The 8329-nt window shown below is 45.7% G+C and overlaps 1 pseudogene; it reads right to left on the bottom strand.

Annotated features, from left to right (window-relative positions):
* Positions 1 to 301: 301 nt before the first annotated feature.
* On the bottom strand, positions 302 to 4808 carry LOC143817054 (glycerophosphoinositol inositolphosphodiesterase GDPD2 pseudogene; annotated as a pseudogene).
* Positions 4809 to 8329: the final 3521 nt, after the last annotated feature.

Consider the following 8329-nt stretch of genomic DNA (forward strand, 5'->3'; position numbering starts at 1 on the left):
TGCAGATGACGTAAGATGCATCATTCACACAAAGCAGGGAAGAAGGATGGCGATCATAAGCAGAGAGGAGGCACCAGGTCAAGACCAAAGACTCCAATAGCACCAGAGTGCTCTGTCTGTAAGTAAACTAAAGGTTTTCTTGTGCCTTGCAGAGTAAATTGGAAACATATGTAAGGGGGTGGCAGGTCCCCTCAGTTGTGCCTTCTCCTTCCTCCTTGTGACCCCTGTACACGTACTAAGTTATGTTATGTTTGCCATGTAGGTGGTGTTCTTGTTTTTTATGCACACTTTGTATTTAACATCAGTCCTTAATGTCAATACGTACATCCACTTTAGATGTAATTTCAGATAAAGCCAAGTACCCTATAAATTTGAATTTGTAGTGTCTGGAAAAAAAACATAAAATTTGGAAGAAGCCAACAGGTCGAAAATATAAAAACCCTGTATAATGTTGCCTCTGTCCAGAGGCATAGCTCATGGGGGGAAAAACATCTGAATGGGCCCCTAGCCAGATAATCGTGTGTGCAACTATGGTGGCTCACTCTAATCATAGATATAGGGGAGACTCAGTAGATGACTATGTTGTTACTGATAAAGCTCTTAACCCGGTTTCAGTGGACATGCCCTATAAGTTCTGGCCTGGAGGTGGGGTTAGTGAGTCTAGCCTGAGTCGGAATGAAGAGAGGAAAGAGGAGAGAAGTGAGAGAGAGTCTGGGGAGTGGAGCTGTGGCTAATCTCACCCCAGAGTACAGTGCCCAGAAACCGGACACCGGAGTCCGTGGTTGCTCGGGTACAAAAGTCCCGGCAGCTTAATCTGGAGAGCAGGGGACTGCAGGTCCCCTGGCCCATCTAATGCCTAGCGGCACAGCAGCATATCAGAGCCCGGAGCCACCACTAAGGAGCGACACCTGAAATAGGCTCAAGCAGCCTGCCACACAGGTAATGTTTTACCCAAACTGATAGACAGTGAGAGGAACTTATGTAGAGATTCAGGCAACAAGGACCCAGAGAACAGCGTATTAGGAAGGCCTTCAAACCCACCTGGCTAGGTGGATACTGAATTGCTTCCAGGCTGCCTGAATCTCCATTACCACCTGTTACTCATGCCCCGGCCTGCACTTTAAATTGTGAGTAAACTGTCGAAACTGCACCCTGCTGTGTCCTCTGAGTTATTTACTGCGCCATTCACCCTGCACTACATCCATCATCACCATCTTTAACAATATAAATGCCCTGGGACTAAGCTCTACCTGTGGAGAGCTGTATCAACTCTGCTGCATCACTACCAGCCCCAGCAGTCTCTTTAAGCAGCGTCGGCCATCCCCAGCTGAGTACCACAGGTGGCGTCATGAATCATCTCTTATAAACTTTATTTCCCCTTTGATCATCATTTTCATTGGACACCCAGGGCCACGGACCAGGTCACTGCTGCTGTTGTCACACATCCCTTTTAAGAACCGGCCCTGTACCGAGTACTGGCCCTCCATTTATACAAAGATTAACACTGATATTACTGTGATATAGTGACCATATAGTGATGGATACCATTGCTGCAGAATGCATAAGAGATTACAGTACAGTTATAGATAATGACTTACACATTACGTTCTTTCTGGTGGAGTCGTTCACTTTTCCTGTCTTTTTCATCTGGCCGAGACCAACATAACAGCTTCTCTAGCTACAACTCGTCTACAGAGATTACAACACAGACACATTTGACTTCTCACATTTGCAGCAGCGTCACCATCTATCCCCAACCTGCACAAACTCCTTATCCTGATGATACGTCAATGCTGAGTTGCTGCCATATGTGTCCAAATTACTGATACTCTTAGTACCCCACATAATAATGCCCACCACTGTGCCTTTTCCAAAGTAAAATGCCTCCTTTGAGCTCTTTAGATGGTAAAATTGCTCCCTAAAAAATATGCACCCAGTGCAAATGCCCTAGAAAACAGTGCCCAAATTTTGCCCAAGACAGTAATGATGCCTCCAGTGTGCCCAGCTGACAGTCACAATACCCTGAGTGTGCTATAACAATTACGCTTAGGTACCCCTATATACAGTTCCACCTACACAGCATTATGCCCCCCACAGCTCCCACATACACCTGTTGGGCGCACATATCCCTATACACAGCATGATGGGCCCCACAGTAGCCCCCTCCCACTGTATAACAGCACCAGGTAGCACCCCCACTGTATGAAAGCTCCCAGTAGCCATCCATTGTATGATGGCCCTTAGTAGCCCTCCCACACTTTATGATGTTCCAGTTGTCCCTCCATTACTTTATGACTTTCAGTAGTCCCTCCACACTATTAGATGGCCACCAGTAGTCCATTAACACTGCATACTTGGCTGACAGTAGTTTCCCCACACAGGGGAGTGCCACGCACACCAGTTGCAACTTGGGGGGAGGAATGTCCACCAACTGTCCAATTTTCATGAAACCGTCACATCACCATGGGCTATCTGTGGGTGTAACTATGATGAGGAGAAAGAAGTTGACCGAGATGGTGAAGGACTGCTTAAGTCAGTGATTTTCAACCTTTTTTGAGCCGCGGCACACTTTTTATACTTAAAAAATCCCGGGGCACACCACCAACCAAAATGGCACAAAATGACACTAAAACAGTACGTATTCTACATATAGCTAATAATAGAGATTCCGCACCATGTTCACAGCGGATTTGGTTTTCCATAGATTTACGTGGTACTGTAAACGTGATGGAAAACTGATACGAATCCGCAGCGACCAATCCGCTGCGGATCCGCAGCCAAATCCGCACCGTGTGCACATAGCCTAATTCTAACCCTAATTCCAACCCTAACCCTAATTGCAACCCTAATTCTAACCCTAATTCTAACCCTAACCCTAATTCTAACCCTAGCCCTAAGTGCAACCCTAGCCCTAAGTGCAACCCTAAGTGCAACCCTAGCCCTAAGTGCAACCCTAGCCCTAAGTGCAACCCTAAGTACAACCCTAGCCCTAAGTGCAACCCTAAGTGCAACCCTAACCCTAAGTGCAACCCTAAGTGCAACCCTAACCCTAAGTGCAACCCTAACCCTAACCCTACCCCTAACCCTACCCCTAACCCTAATGGAAAAACAAAAATAATTATATTTTCTGTATTTTATTATTGTCCCTACCTATGGGGGTGATAAAGGGGGGGTTTATTTACTATTTTTTTTATTTTGATCGCTGTGATAGAAGTTATCACAGCGACCAAAATGTATAGGAACGAATCTGCCGGCCCCATGAGCCATATTGGTTGTTTCAGATCCTTGAGAAGATGGCATGCATTAGTGGTGACAGAAGTGGCTCCAGCACACCAAGCATAGGAGAACAACCAGGGTTCATTAACCACAAATAGATTCACAGAAATATTATTTTGACGATACAAGCTGATGACACTCACACTTATATTTGTATATGATAGATTCACAGCATCAAAAGCATCAGTGTCATTTTTTCCCTCTTTCTACCATAAATCTGTTTGAAACCTGAAGCGGTTTTCATTACTTCCTCCTGCTCATCGTCTGGAAGCCACAATATCAGATCCTGGGGTATAGAACCATTCAAAATTGTATCAAGAGTGACATTCACAAAGCTCTCGTAATACGGGTGTCCTGCAGGCGGCTGGCGCAGGTCAAACATTATAGAGATGTTACGATCCTTGCATGCCATCAATACTTCCTCCAGAGAAGGAATTTTCTGCTGCAGAACCTCTTGACGGTCAGTATCTGTCAGTGAACCGTCTGTTCCAAAAGGGTTTTGCTGCAAAAACCATCCACCAGCATTTAACGTCTGGAGTTCAGACCAGGTAAAATTGGAGCAATTTTGATGTGAACGTAATGGAAAAACTTGATTCACATTGGTTGTCCTCAGCAGAGTTTCATCATGCATTAAAAAGGGGACTCCATCCGAGCTGATCATGACATCAGTCTCAAAGACCTTTGCTCCAGAATTCACCATCTTGTCAAATGACATCATTGTGTTTTCTGGAGCCAACATTGGCGCCCCACGGTGACCTATGAGGTTTGGTTTTAATGGAAGTTTTGATGCCTTCATGATGCAGGGTGAAGAAATGAAGAGAAGACTCACAAACAGAGCACCAACGAGGCAGAAGTATACTAATGGAAGCAGACACTTCAACACTTTATTTTTTGTTTCCCAAAAATATCCAGCAAGCACCCAGGCCAGAGCAGACACGCCAATCACAGCACCAATGTGCAGGAAAGGACTAGTTGCCTGCAAAGAGATGGCAACCGCTTTACACTCTATTTTCCACCTCAAGTCAAGGCCAATAATCCCAAGGGAAACCAGGGCAACGCAGAAACACAAAAAGATCTTATGTAGCCAGTGTAGATTGAGAGGCTGCGCGCACACTGCCAGGCACATGGAGAGTAACAAATCATACGTACGAGGAGGACAAAGCAGTATGACGCCAGCACAGCAGCCACCGTAATCAAGATAACAGACCAGTCTTCCCAAAAATCTGCCAGCCGGAAGATTTCCTCATTAAAGTTGTGTATGTCATTTTTTAGGATCAACGTGACATACAACCATATCAAGGTAAACAGGAACACACAAAAAACCAGGAGCACCCAGATACAACCACACGTGCTTGGAGTTTCCCTCTTGACACTTTTGCATGAACAACTATAAAATAACCTTAAGCAAAGAGGGCAACAACTGCACACAGGCATCTTTTATCTGCAGCCAGCCTGCCTCGCGTGAGCCCGGTACCTGGCAGACCGGTGGCGGTGTCCTGGGTCCTCACCTCCGGTCACCTGCGGACCCTCATCTCCTGATTCTGCCGGCCGGCAGATTCGGCGGGCGCACTGCGCATGCGCCCGCCATTTTCCAAGATGGCGGCGCCCATGGAAAAGACGGCCGGACACCGGGAGGGACATCGGAGCTAGGTAAGTATGGGGGGGTGGGATCGGAACACGGGGGTGGGATCGGAACACGGGGGGGGGGATCGGAGGACCGGGGGAGCGGACAGGAGGACAGGGGGAGCGGACAGGAGGGAGGAGGGGAGCGGACAGGAGATCAGGGCAGAAAGGAGGGGGCACCATAGTTTGGGGAACTTTCCCCGCGGCACACCCGACCATGTGTCGTGGCACACTAGTGTGCCGCGGAACACTGGTTGAAAATCACTGGCTTAAGTGACCATACCAGTGTCCTTCCTGATTCTTCAGTGCCTTTAATTATTGGTGGTCCAAGCTGGCCTGACCTCTCCTTGTACTCCTTGATGGTGCTGCCATGCCCTGCTGCAATTGTGTTGTCTGAGCGGGTTTTTAGTTAGGCTGGTGCAATCATAACGGATAGGTACACACGGCTGTCAACAGACCATGCAGATAGGCTTACTCTTCTAAAATTGAACAGGGGCTGATTTCCCAGCCCAACGGATGACAGCAACGTCATGTAAATGCAGCCCAAACTTTTTTTGGAAATTGTCTTAACGTCCCTCCCTTACCATTAAAGCCCATTTTGTTCGGGTAATCACCTCCTCCTCCTCCTCCTGCTTCTGCAACAATTACTGTTTTTGTAGTGTTTAATTTTTATTTTTTTTAAACTGTGCACATTGTGCAATGATAAACCTTATACTCCCTATCTTTACCTCTTGTAATAACTGCAAAGTGTATTATGAGGTCCCCATCACAGCCTCTTTCAGTGTGTATGATACAAACCCCTTGGGGTAATTTTTGGAAAATTTTGCTCATTGTGCAATGGTGAAACTTGTTCCCCCTATCTCTACCTCTTGTAATAACTGCAAAGTGTATTGTGATGTCACCATCATGGCATCTTTCAGCTGGTCTGATAGAGACTCCTTGGGGTAATTTTTTGAAAACTTTGTACATTGTGCAATTGTCAAATTTCTACTCTCAATCTCTATATATTCTATTATTACATTTCTTTTATTGTGTTGCCCTTCTCACGTTCTCTTTAAGCATGTATCTGGTAGCCTGATGTGTATTTTTGGGTCTGCACGTGGAAATTTTGAAACATCAATGCATTAATCCCTTTCTGACATTGGACGTACTATCCCGTCGAGGTGGGGTGGGCCCGTATGACCACCGACGGGATAGTACATCCAGCGCGATCGGCGGCGCTCACGGGGGGAGCGTGGCCGATCGCGGCCGGGTGTCAGCTGACTATCGCAGCTGACATCCGGCACTATGTGCCAGGAGCGGTCACGGACCGCCCCCGGCACATTAACCCCCGGCACACTGCGATCAAACATGATCGTGGTGTACCGGCGGTACAGGGAAGTATCGCGCAGGGAGGGGGCTCTCTGCGGGCTTCCCTGAGACCCCCGCAGCAACGCGATGTGATCGCGTTGCTCTGAGGGTCTCCTACCTCCTTCCTCGCTGCAGGTCCCGGATCCAAGATGGCTGCGGCATCCGGGTCCTGCAGGGAGGGAGGTGGCTTACCGAGTGCCTGCTCAGAGCAGGCGCTGGTAAGCCTGCAGTGCTCTAAATCAGATCGGTGATCTGACAGAGTGCTATGCAAACTGTCAAATCACCGATCTGTGATGTCCCCCCTGGGACAAAGTAAAAAAGTTTAAAAAAAATTTCCACATGTGTAAAAAAAAAAATAAAAAAATTCCTAAATAAAAAAAAAATATATATATATTATTCCCATAAATACATTTCTTTATCTAAATAATAAAAAAAAAACAATAAAAGTACAAATATTTAGTATCGCCGCGTCCGTATCGACCCGACCTATAAAACTATATCACTAGTTAACCCCTTCAGTGAACAAGGTAGGGGTAAAAAAAAAAACGAGGCAAAAAACAACGCTTTATTATCATACCGCCGAACAAAAAGTAGAATAACACGCAATCAAAAAGACGGATATAAATAACCATGGTAGCACTGAAAATGTCATCTTGTCTCGCAAAAAACGAGCTGCCATACAGCATCATCAAAGAAAAAATAAAAAGTTATAGTCCTCAGAATAAAGCGATGCCAAAATAATTATTTATTCTATAAAATAGTTTTTATCGTATAAAAGCGCCAAAACATAAAAAAGATATAAATGAGGTATCGCTGTGATCGTACTGACCCAAAGAATAAAACTGCTTTATCAATTTTACCAAACGTGGAACGGTATAAACGCCTCCCCCAAAAGAAATTCATGAATAGCTGTTTTTTTGTCATTCTGCCTCACAATAATCGGAATAAAAAGCGATCAAAAACTGTCACATGTCCGGAAATGTTACCACTAAAAACGTCAACTCGTGCCGCAAAAAACAAGACCTCACATGACTCTGTGGACCAAAATATGGAAAAATTATAGGTCTCAAAATGTGGAGACGCAAAAACTTTTTTGCTATAAAAAGCGTCTTTTAGTGTGTGACGGCTGCCAATTATAAAAATCCGATATAAAAAAACACTATAAAAGTAAATCAAACCCCCCTTCATCACCCCCTTAGTTAGGGAAAAAATAATAAAACTAAAAAAAGTATTTATTTTCATTTTCCCGTTAGGGTTAGGGCTAGGGTTAGGGTTAGGGTTAGGGCTAGGGTTAGGGCTAGGGTTAGGGCTAGGGTTAGGGCTAGGGTTAATGTTAGGGCTAGGGTTAGGGCTAGGGTTAAGGCTAGGGTTAGGGCTAGGGCTAGGGTTAGGGCTAGGGTTAGGGCTAGAGTTAGGGCTAGGGTTAGGGTTAGGGCTAGGGTTAGGGCTAGGGTTAGGGTTGGGGCTAGGGTTGGAGCTAAAGTTAGGGTTAGGGTTGGGGCTAAAGATAGGGTTAGGGTTGGGGCTAAAGTTGGGGTTAGGGTTTGGATTACATTTACAGTTGGGATTAGGGTTGGGATTAGAGTTAGGGGTGTGTCAGGGTTAGGGGTGTGGTTAGGGTTACCGTTGGGATTAGGGCTAGGGGTGTGTTTGGATTAGGGTTTCAGTTAGAATTGAGGAGTTTCCACTGTTTAGGCACATCAGGGGCGCTCCAAACGCCACATGGCATCCGATCTCAATTCCAGCCAATTCTGCATTGAAAAAATAAAACAGTGCTCTTTCCCTTCCGAGCTTTCCTGTGCGCCCAAACAGGGGTTTACCCCAACATATGGGGCATCAGTGTACTCGGGACAAATTGCACAACAACTTTTGGGGTCCAAGTTCTCTTGTTACCCTTGGGAAAATATAAATTTGGGGGGCTAAAAATCATTTTTGTGGGAAAAAAAGATTTTTTATTTTCCCGGCTCTGCATTATAAACTGTAGTGAAACACTTGGGGGTTCAAAGTTCCCACAACACATCTAGATAAGTTCCTTGGGAGGTCTAGTTTCCAATATGGGGTCACTTTTGGGGGTTTCTAC

The sequence above is a fragment of the Ranitomeya variabilis genome, chromosome 3 (assembly GCF_051348905.1).
Source record: "Ranitomeya variabilis isolate aRanVar5 chromosome 3, aRanVar5.hap1, whole genome shotgun sequence".
Classification (NCBI taxonomy): Eukaryota; Metazoa; Chordata; class Amphibia; order Anura; family Dendrobatidae; genus Ranitomeya; species Ranitomeya variabilis.